Raw genomic sequence first — 9,961 nt, 5'->3', positions numbered from 1 at the left:
GAGTATCTGAATTAAACAGCACACTCCTACCCAGTCAACAGATCAGGGCTTGATCCATCACCGTTTTTTAGCTCACTGCACCATCCCAGCTCAGAACCTGGCTACATGCAAATTAGTCTGTCCCTGGCCCAGTGCATCATGGGAACAGGGCAGACCAAACTACCAAGCCAATTCTTATACTGGAAAGGAAACAAGCTTCCGGGGACCGGTTTCTGGCATTACAGCCGTCTTCGGCCCGGCTTGCTTGAATCCGGATGGTGCAGTGAGCAAGGGACTCACATCTGAGTATACCCTTCCACGCTTTTGGTAGACGAAACGATTCAGAAAAGGGGGTGGTGATGGACAGAGTATCTGAATTAAACAGAACACTCCTACCCAGTCAACAGATCAGGGCTTGATCCATCACCGTTTTTTAGCTCACTGCACCATCCCAGCTCAGAACCTGGCTACATGCAAATTAGTCTGTCCCTGGCCCAGTGCATCATGGGAACAGGGCAGACCAAACTACCAAGCCAATTCTTATACTGGAAAGGAAACAAGCTTCCGGGGATCGGTTTCTGGCATTACAGCCATCTTCGGCCTGGCTTGCTTGAATCCTGATTGTGCAGTGAGCAAGGGACTCACATCTGAGTATACCCTTCCACGCTTATGGTGGACAAAACGATTCAGAAAAGGGGGTGGTGATGGACAGAGTATCTGAATTAAACAGCACACTCCTACCCAGTCAACAGATCAGGGCTTGATCCATCACCGTTTTTTAGCTCACTGCACCATCCCAGCTCAGAACCTGGCTACATGCAAATTAGTCTGTCCCTGGCCCAGTGCATCATGGGAACAGGGCAGACCAAACTTCCAAGCCAATTCTTATACTGGAAAGGAAACAAGTTTCCGGGGACCGGTTTCTGGCATTACAGCCGTCTTCGGCCCGGCTTGCTTGAATCCTGATGGTGCAGTGAGCATGTCATAGCAAACTCCTGGGGTGGGCACCGCAGGGCATTTCTGGAGCCAGGATGGGGGGGTGATGGTCCCCAGAGTCATTGAGGGCTCATTATAGCCCCAGGGAGGTGGTTGTCCCAGGGGCTGAGGGTCCACAACTGACCCCTCATTTAAATAACTAGTGCCCTGGGGAGGTGGTGGTCCCGGGGCAGTGTAAAGAGGCTTGAGCCGCCCCCCGCACTTCCTTTTTCAAAATAATCCCCGGGGAGGTGGCGGTCCCCTGGGCTGTGGGGGGATACTTATTCATTAAAGTCAGGGAAGGTAGCAGTCCCTGGGCCAGCATGGGGCAGACAGCAGCCCCCCCATGCCTTTTAACAAAAAAAAAACCCTGGGGAGGTGGCAGTCCCCAGACTGCGGGGGTGCCGCATTCCCCTGCATTTATTGAATTACACCCTGTGGAGGTGGCTTCATATTACAGTATTGCCCCGGGGACCTGGCACACCCGAGGGCTTACAGAAACTGAAGCGCTGGAGTACCTGCTTCAATTAAAAAATGTCGGATTCGCGCACCCAGCACGAACCCTGTCAAAAATTAAAAAAGAAAAAAACTTTTTTTGGCCCTGGGATTCCCTGTGGGGCCATCTGGGCAGGCCTAGGGGGACGGGGTGCCTCTACCATGTCCCCTTTTATTTTTTTTTATTTTTTTTTAACCTTTTTTCTTTTGACTTGGTTCAACCGAGTCACAAGATAGCTGGCAACACTACCTGGTTTGAAGTGTTGGCAGGCAATCAAATCTCAGGCTCGAGATAGCGAGGGTTTGCGGTTCCTCTGTCGCCATACTTGTATATCTGAGAAATCTTTACATTTCTCAAAAACTACTGAACGGATTTACACCATTTAACAAAAAGGGCGCTTTCAGAATCAAGAGCTACCTATTTGCCAACTTTGGTGTAATTCCGTTCAGCAGTTCCGGCTATAGCCATGTTTAAAGTTTCCAATGGAAATTAACATGGATGAAACGCGTTTTGGGACCCCCTTTTTCTCAGCCCCTCTTGAAAAATTACCCCAAAACATTCAATACTGCAGCTGTAGGGAGTGGGCCATTTGTTTTGAAAATTTTGCTAAAATTCACCAAACAGCACCAAATATATTGACAAAAGAAAAAACGCTTTTTGAATAGAAACAAGGCCCTAACTAGGTAATCAATATCTATATATCTATATCTGTATCCTATTGTCCAAATCTATAAAGGAATATATTTGTTAGATTAATACAAATCATTACAAAAGTCTATTCTAGACTATGACCCATCAATCAGATTATCAAATACTCTTTGTATAATGCTTAGTTACCCAATTCAAATAAATGTTAAAACTCTGTCTTGATATTGTGAAACAACAAGGTAAGTGTTGCCCCTGAGGTACAATGCTAAGATACTCAAAGTAAATTGCACCGTACGCTGCCAACAGTAGATGCTCACAGAGTATCTAAGGCCATTGATGAAATAGTGGGACATATTGCAAAATCTATGTTTGCAATATGTCACAGCATAAAAGATTTCACATCAACTTAAAACTGACTTAGATAAGCTATGAATTAGCACATATAAACAGTGATCCTACAATGTTTTAGTCAACCTAAATTTACATTATTAAAATCAAGTGCTACATCTGGACTAAAAACAAGCATATCAATTAGGAGAATGCATACTTTGATGTTCACTATCGTCAATATCACCAATTTAATTCCATTTCTACAAAATCCATGTATTTTCCTCTCTACATGTCTGTAATAATTCTTGCACTTTTCCTATACATTAAAACATATTTAACAGAGAATAACACAAGTCACTTGAAGCCTTACTTCACAAATTTTCTTCAAAGTACTTCATGCCGTGCAGTGCAACTACAGATCAAAAATAAAATATCTGAGTAGTCCCAAAAGTGCACACAGACTCAATAAGAATAGAAAAAGTGTGAAAGTACAGTGCAATATCTGAAACATTTTCTATATTACATACCACAGTAATTTATCATTTCAGAAGTTTTAATCATTGAACGAACAAGTATGGACATACACACATAAGTAACATACAAGTAACTATGCAAATAAACCTTTAAGCAGATATCCTGAAATGTATTGTCAACCTAAACATTGCATAATAAAGAACGGTGCAGTTGCTGTTCTGAAGACAGGTTGGCAAGTCCCAAAAAGTACACACTTCCATGTTCATGACAATCAACAAAATAATTACTGAAGAAAGTGTAGAATAGCTCTCCCAGAACCTTCCTCACAACCCTAATTGCGCAGGCCCCCTGCTCTCTCCACTACCACCACTGCCTGGACAACTCCTCACCGACCACACAATCATCCATTTTACTATCTCTAAGGCTCAATGGATGCAGACTCAGCACCACACCACCTGACAAATCAGCCAACCTCGACCAGGCTGTCCACAACTTCTCCAACTGGATCAGAAAATGTGCTGATATAGTCGCCTCCCCCCGAAACTGGAAAAAACCAACAGATTGCCAAGACAAGCCAGCTGGTACACATCAGATTTCAGAACCACCAAGCGCAACAGTCTTCTACTGAAGAAGTGATGGCTCATCACCAAGGACTCCTCCAAAAGAGCCTCACACAAAACAGCACTCAACGATTACCACGAGCAACATCAAGGAGGCCAAAAGAGCAGCCATCATGGGTTGCATTGATGCCACAGTGAACAACACCAAGGAGCAAAATCATCAAGGAATTCTCCAACCCAACGGCTACAGTAAACCCAACAGCTCTGCGACTCACTATCCGACTACTTCCACAGCAAGATTACCAACATCTACAACAACTTTAACCCCAATCCACCTCGCTCAGCCTTGACAAACTCTCCCAACCAGTGAACCCCAGCCCAGTCATAACTACCTGTCCCCACACTACATCCAGACCACCATGACCATCATGTCTTTCTTCCACTCTAGGGTACCCAAGGAACCCTGCCCCTACTGTCTCTTCAAACTTGGATCGAACATAATCAGCCTTGAGCTTACTAACCTCTTCAATGCTTCCATTTCCACAGTTCCTTCCCAAATGTATGGAAGCACACAGACATAAGACTCCTTCTAAAGAAGCACTCTATCAATCCCAGCAACCTCAAACCTATCAGCCAATCTCCCTGCTTCCATACTCAGCCAGAGTATTCAAGAATGCCATCAACCAACAGCTCACCGACTACCTAGAACAAATCCACCTACTTGCCGTCTCACAATCAGGTTCCCAGGCCAACCATAGCCCTGAGACTGCACTCATCACTCCTACTGATGACATCAGACCCCTCCTCGACCAAGGAGAAACAGTGGCTTTAATTATCCTGAACCTGTTGGCAGCATTCAACACCGTTGACCCCTGCATCCTCATCTATAGACTCCACAACGTAGGCATTCAACAATGCGCCCTCAAGTGGATCATCTCATTCCTTTCAGGACACACCCAGAGCATTTGTCTACCTCCTTTCATCTCCGGTCTCAAGGACATCATATGCAGCGTGCCCTAAGATTCATCGCTCAGTCCTATTCTATTCAACATCTACATGAACAACCCTCAAGGACATAATCAGATCCCACGGACTCAACATCATCTCCTACCCCACACCATTTAGCTTGTCCTTTTGCTCACCAAGGAACCCCCCTAACTTCAAAACCAATGCCATGACCAATGTAGCCGACTGGATGACAAACAGCTGCCTCAAACTGAACTCTGACAAAACTGAGATACTGATCTTTGGAACGAACACCTCGGACCACAGCTGGTGGCCAGAAGGACTCAAACCCACACCCACACCGTCTGACCACCCTTGCAACCTAGGCATAATACTGTACAGCCATCTGACCATGAAACAAGTGAATGCAGTAGCATCTTCATGCTTACACACCCTCTGCATGCTCCACAAAATGTTCAGATAAATCCTAGTAAACACGGGAAAGATTGTTGAATAAGCCCTCATCACCAGCCTCTTTGACTACGGCTAGATGCTCTACACTGGTATCTTCACCCAGCTCCTCAGACAACTCCAGAAAATACAAAACACAGAAACCAGATTCATCTGGGACCTCCCCAAGAGTACCCACATCTCTCCTCTCCTCAAAAACCTCCCCTAGCTCCCTGTCCAGAAAAGATGTCAGTTTAAGACACACAAACATCCCGAAATAGCCCTCCACAAACAACAAACTTCCTACATCAACCACCGGCTGAACTTCCATCTTCCCTCTAGACAGCTGCGCTCCATTTCACTCACCCTCACACATCTCCCCCACATCCATCGCACCCGTAGCAGGGGCTGCGTTTTTTCCTACATCACCACCAAACCCTGGAATGACCTCCCCCAACAGCTCCGAACTGCACCCTCCCAGGCGGTCTTCAGAAAACAACTTAAAACCTGTATTTTTGTTGCAGATGAAACAACCTTAATGCCCAGATACTCCTAGAGGTGATAGTGCTGTGCTTTTTAAATGATTGATTGATAGCTAGTCTACAAAGAAGATTACATGTCAAAAAGGTGTGTTCCACCTATTTTCAGGCAGCCTACAGAGTTCAATGTGCCTTCACTTTTGTCAAGTATTTTACCAATCTGCAGATCAATTAGGAGCCTGCTCCCTGTAAACATGCAGGTATGGTTTTGTCAACAGTGTGAAGTCCCAAATGAAGCAAGGATGCAAAAATGTTTTATGGAAATCCAATAAATGCAGGCAAATGGCATGCGTCAGGGATTTGAGATGATAGTGACATTCTCCGCAGCATTTATACAGCATAACACTTTGCAATTTCTATCCTGATCTAACAGTTTCTTGTCAAAGGACATCCTGAATTCGGCTTTTGTAGCCCAGATGTTAAAAGCACTACACTGTGTATTATTGTTCCATCCATCCATTAGTTCCATCATATTAAGAATTCTGTAGTAACTTTAGATGCCATTGAATGTACAGATTTTCAGCTGATTGCAGAGCTCTTTCTAGATCAGTTTTTATAGACCATTACAACGAGTTTTTTCGGTCTTAAAACAGTATTTTCCAAACTGGAGATCAGCTATCTTGGCAAGGTTTACCAAGCCGAATTCAAGACTGAGTTGAAAGGTGATATATGGAAGCCCAAATACAAAGCGAATGGCAGCTGATAGAATTTTTTCAAGGCCTGTGTGCAACTTTTCTCCGTATGTGAATTAATCGTAGGTGATTGTTGGAATAAACTTCACTCGAAATAGATCTAGAGTAGATTAACCCATTGGGCTGATTCAGAGGGTGGTTGCCTTAGCTGAAGTCTCAGATATATAGATATATATTTATATTTATATGCATAAATATTATCTGGCATATTACATTTATATACATATACAGAATAAAAGTCCAGTTATACGTCCATCTTCTGATATAAAAAAACAAATTCTGTTTAAAACAAAAAGAAAACAACGTAAATTTCTCAGTTACATTTCACTGACCTAAGTATAACTTGCAACGCAATTGATTCAGATGCCATCAATGAAGTAATTTGTGAACTCATTAGAAGGGCATCATAGTGGTGCAATGTATAATTTCAGTGTTTTCTAGTTTTATATAGCTTGTTGGGTGCACAAAGATGCACATAGCAGTCAGAGAAAAAAATCAAAGCAACTGGGCCACTCTCAAATAGGGTCTCAGTGATTCTGATGTCCCTTGATGGCTGTTTGGTCCTGGTGCAGTGAGAATCCGTACTGGACTCTCACTGTTGGTGTTTGGTGCAGGGCATCAGCACCCTAGGGTTTGGTGCTGCATGGCTCCAGTTGGCCCTGATTTCTTCACACTCGGTGGGGAGACGGATTTGACCTTCCGTAGCTTGAGTTGCTTCTCCTGGTCATCTGCGGTGTCGGTTTAGCCACTGAACTGCAAGGCGGAGGACCGGGCTCTGCTTGTCGGTGCCTGCGAGCTGCAGAAGATTAGCTTCTCTACTCCAAAGGAGGTTAGGTGGTTTTCGAAGTACTGCCAGGCTACCCAAGAATTTGGTAGTTCTGCCCTCACAGGACGAGTCACTCTGTTGCAATTGTCAAGAGAGAGCTGAGAAAGGCAGGGTTTTGCGACACAGTCCAAAGTTCTACAGTAGTTCTCATCAGGCAGTGACTCTTCTTCATCCTTCTTCTGTTGATCTGTCGAATCTGAGTTCTTGGGTTCAGGAGTGCAGCCTAAATACTCAATCTGAAGGGCGACAGTGACAGGTAGTAGCCAATGAGCGACCTACCTTCAGAGCATCTACACCCTCTATATGACCACTTCTGGTTGGAAGTGGGCATAGCCCTCACCAAATAATGCTATTTCCATCCAAAAGAACATGGAGGAATCCAAAAAGTGCAGTCCAAATAAGCTGGCCCACCCTAGTGGTGGTGGTGGTGGCTGAATGTGGACACACATCCTAATTTTCCCACCTGTCTTCCTGCCAAAAAGTGGGGTCAAGACAGGGGGTGGGCACCTCCACTATCTGGTGAGGTATTGGGTCTCATAACAAAGGAGGCAGGGCCTTTGAAGCTTCTCACCATGGACTGTCTATCCTACTTGGAGGATACTTGGAGGAAGTGTGAACTCCTTCGCCCAGGGCAGGCTTTGTTCCTGGCATCCACGAGCGAAGGCTCTCACTTCAGGAGGTCAGAAACCCGTCTGTGTTGGCTGGCAGGTCTAGACCAGTCAGCCAACACACTAGTAGTTGGTAGGTTTTCAGGGGGCTCTTCTAAGGCGCCCTCTGGTTGCATTTATATATAAACTGACATCAGTGTAGGTTTATTAAGATGAGGTGTTTTGTACCAAATACCTTGGGGTACAGTGAAGTCATTATGTAGGTGGGGAACTTGTTATCATGAGTGCCCAGCCCATGTACTCATCATGACTTCCCTGGGCACTCGTAATATTTGAGGGTGAACTTAGACATCACATGGACATACCCACTAAAGCAGATATATGGTTACAGATGAGTATAGTGCACCCTGTCTTTGGCCTGTCATCGGGGTGACTTACCTATAAGACATCAAGGGCCTGATGTAGGAAGACAAATACTGGTCGCAAACACCAAAATCAGCCATGCAACATGTAGGGACAGAAATGCTGAATCGCTAAAGAAAGAATTGCTAAAAATAAAGGAAAACAGTTAGCGATTCCTTTTTCAGCGAATATGCCACACTATTTTGAGAGTAGCTAAATAAGGAATCGCTAAATCAAGTCGCAAACCAATGTACATAAACTCTTAAATACTAATTTCTTGAAAAATCGCTAAAATAACACTGACTCAAAGCAGGTGGTAACCAGCTGCACTGCATATAAACAACCCCGGAGAATGCATCTGTGTGAACACAATGGCGGCCCTCTGTGTCATTGCAAGGTCGATGTGGTTACAAGCTTCAGCACTGAGGATCTGGAGGCGACAGGAACGCGTATACAGATTGCGCATCACACTATTCCAACTGACAGAGGCAGAAATCCATGAGAGGTACAGGTTTCACCCCACCACCATCCTAGGCCTGATACGTGACCTGCACCCACTCCTAGAGCATCAGACAACGTTAGAGCACACGCAATACCTCCACATGTACAGGTCCTCTGTTGCCTGCACCTACCAGCATCCGGCAGTTACCAGGGGGTAATAGCTGTGGCTGTGGGATCTCACAGAGTTGCCTATAACAGTTTTTCAACACATTCCTGGATGTCATGATGCAAAGAATGCACCACTACATCCGGTTTCCCAGCACACAGGTGGAACTGCATAAGGTAAAGATGGACTTTTATCAGAAGGCCCAGTTCCCACATGTAATAGGGTGCATTGACAGGACACATATACCAATCTGCCCCCTCTGCTACTGAGTACATCTACTGTAACTGCAAATCTACACATTCAATCAACGACCAGGTCATATGTGATGCGTCTCACATCATTACCAACATCGTTGCTAAATTTCCTGGGAGCACTCATGATTCCTACATCTTCAGGAACAGTGGGATCTACACCCATCTCACTGGGGGTGAATTTGGAGACGGATACCTGCTAGGTAAATCTATGTGACACACAATGATGTATACCTTTGATGTATTCATTGCTGACTGTGAATAATCTTACTTCCTTTAACACTCAAGTGATAGTGCATATGAGGTGCATGCATTTATCCTGACTCCATACCTCAACCCATCTATCCCAAGTGAAAGGAGATTTAATGTTTCCCAATAATGTACGATTAATGTGGCGGAGCGTACATTTGGACTCCTGAAAAGCAGGTTCACCTGCCTCCACAAAAGTGGAGGTGCACAGCAGTACCGGCCTCTGATCTGCTGCTAAATAATAGCTACATGTGCCATGCTGCATAACCTGGTCACAAAGAAGGGAACACCAGTGGAAATCACTGAATCAGAGGATGAGGGTGAGGATTGTCCACAGCCACAGCACAGAGCTGCAGGTGTTGCAGCAGCACCAGATTGGAGACACAGACAGGCTGAGATTGAACACACCTATTTCTGAGTAAGTATTGAGACAAAGCGAGTACATGCAAATGTGGTACAGTGTTTTATTGACCTTCAGTAAGGCAATAGGACAGCACACCGCTGCGCCATGAATGCCTCACATTGCCTCAACAACCCTAGCATGGCATAGATACTCCCCATGCAAATTCCCAAATCCCATCATTTGGTCAAATGGGTTACTTCACCCATCTCCCAATTTCAGGTGATGCCTGGTATTATTTTCTGCGCCCACGTGCAGCTTTGCGGTGTTCACTAGGCACACTGTCCTCCCTAGAGGTCTGTCCTGCGGCTGGTCCGTGCCTTCCACTGCACCTCTTGGACTCTTGTATTGCGGGAGTAATGCTGCTGAGACTTGTTGCCTTCTCACTTTCCCCCATTCCCCGATCCTGTGGCAGCAATTTGTGTGGTCTGTAGCACTTCCAAAGAACTGGTGACTGTGACCAAACCCCTTGTGATGTCACGGCTGCAGTTGGCCATCTCTACCTGCATGGCCACCGAGCGCCTGCTAAG

The sequence above is a fragment of the Lissotriton vulgaris genome, unplaced genomic scaffold (assembly GCF_964263255.1).
Source record: "Lissotriton vulgaris unplaced genomic scaffold, aLisVul1.2 SCAFFOLD_1393, whole genome shotgun sequence".
In the NCBI taxonomy this organism is placed as follows: Eukaryota; Metazoa; Chordata; class Amphibia; order Caudata; family Salamandridae; genus Lissotriton; species Lissotriton vulgaris.
Note: the sequence above shows the minus strand (reverse complement) of the source record.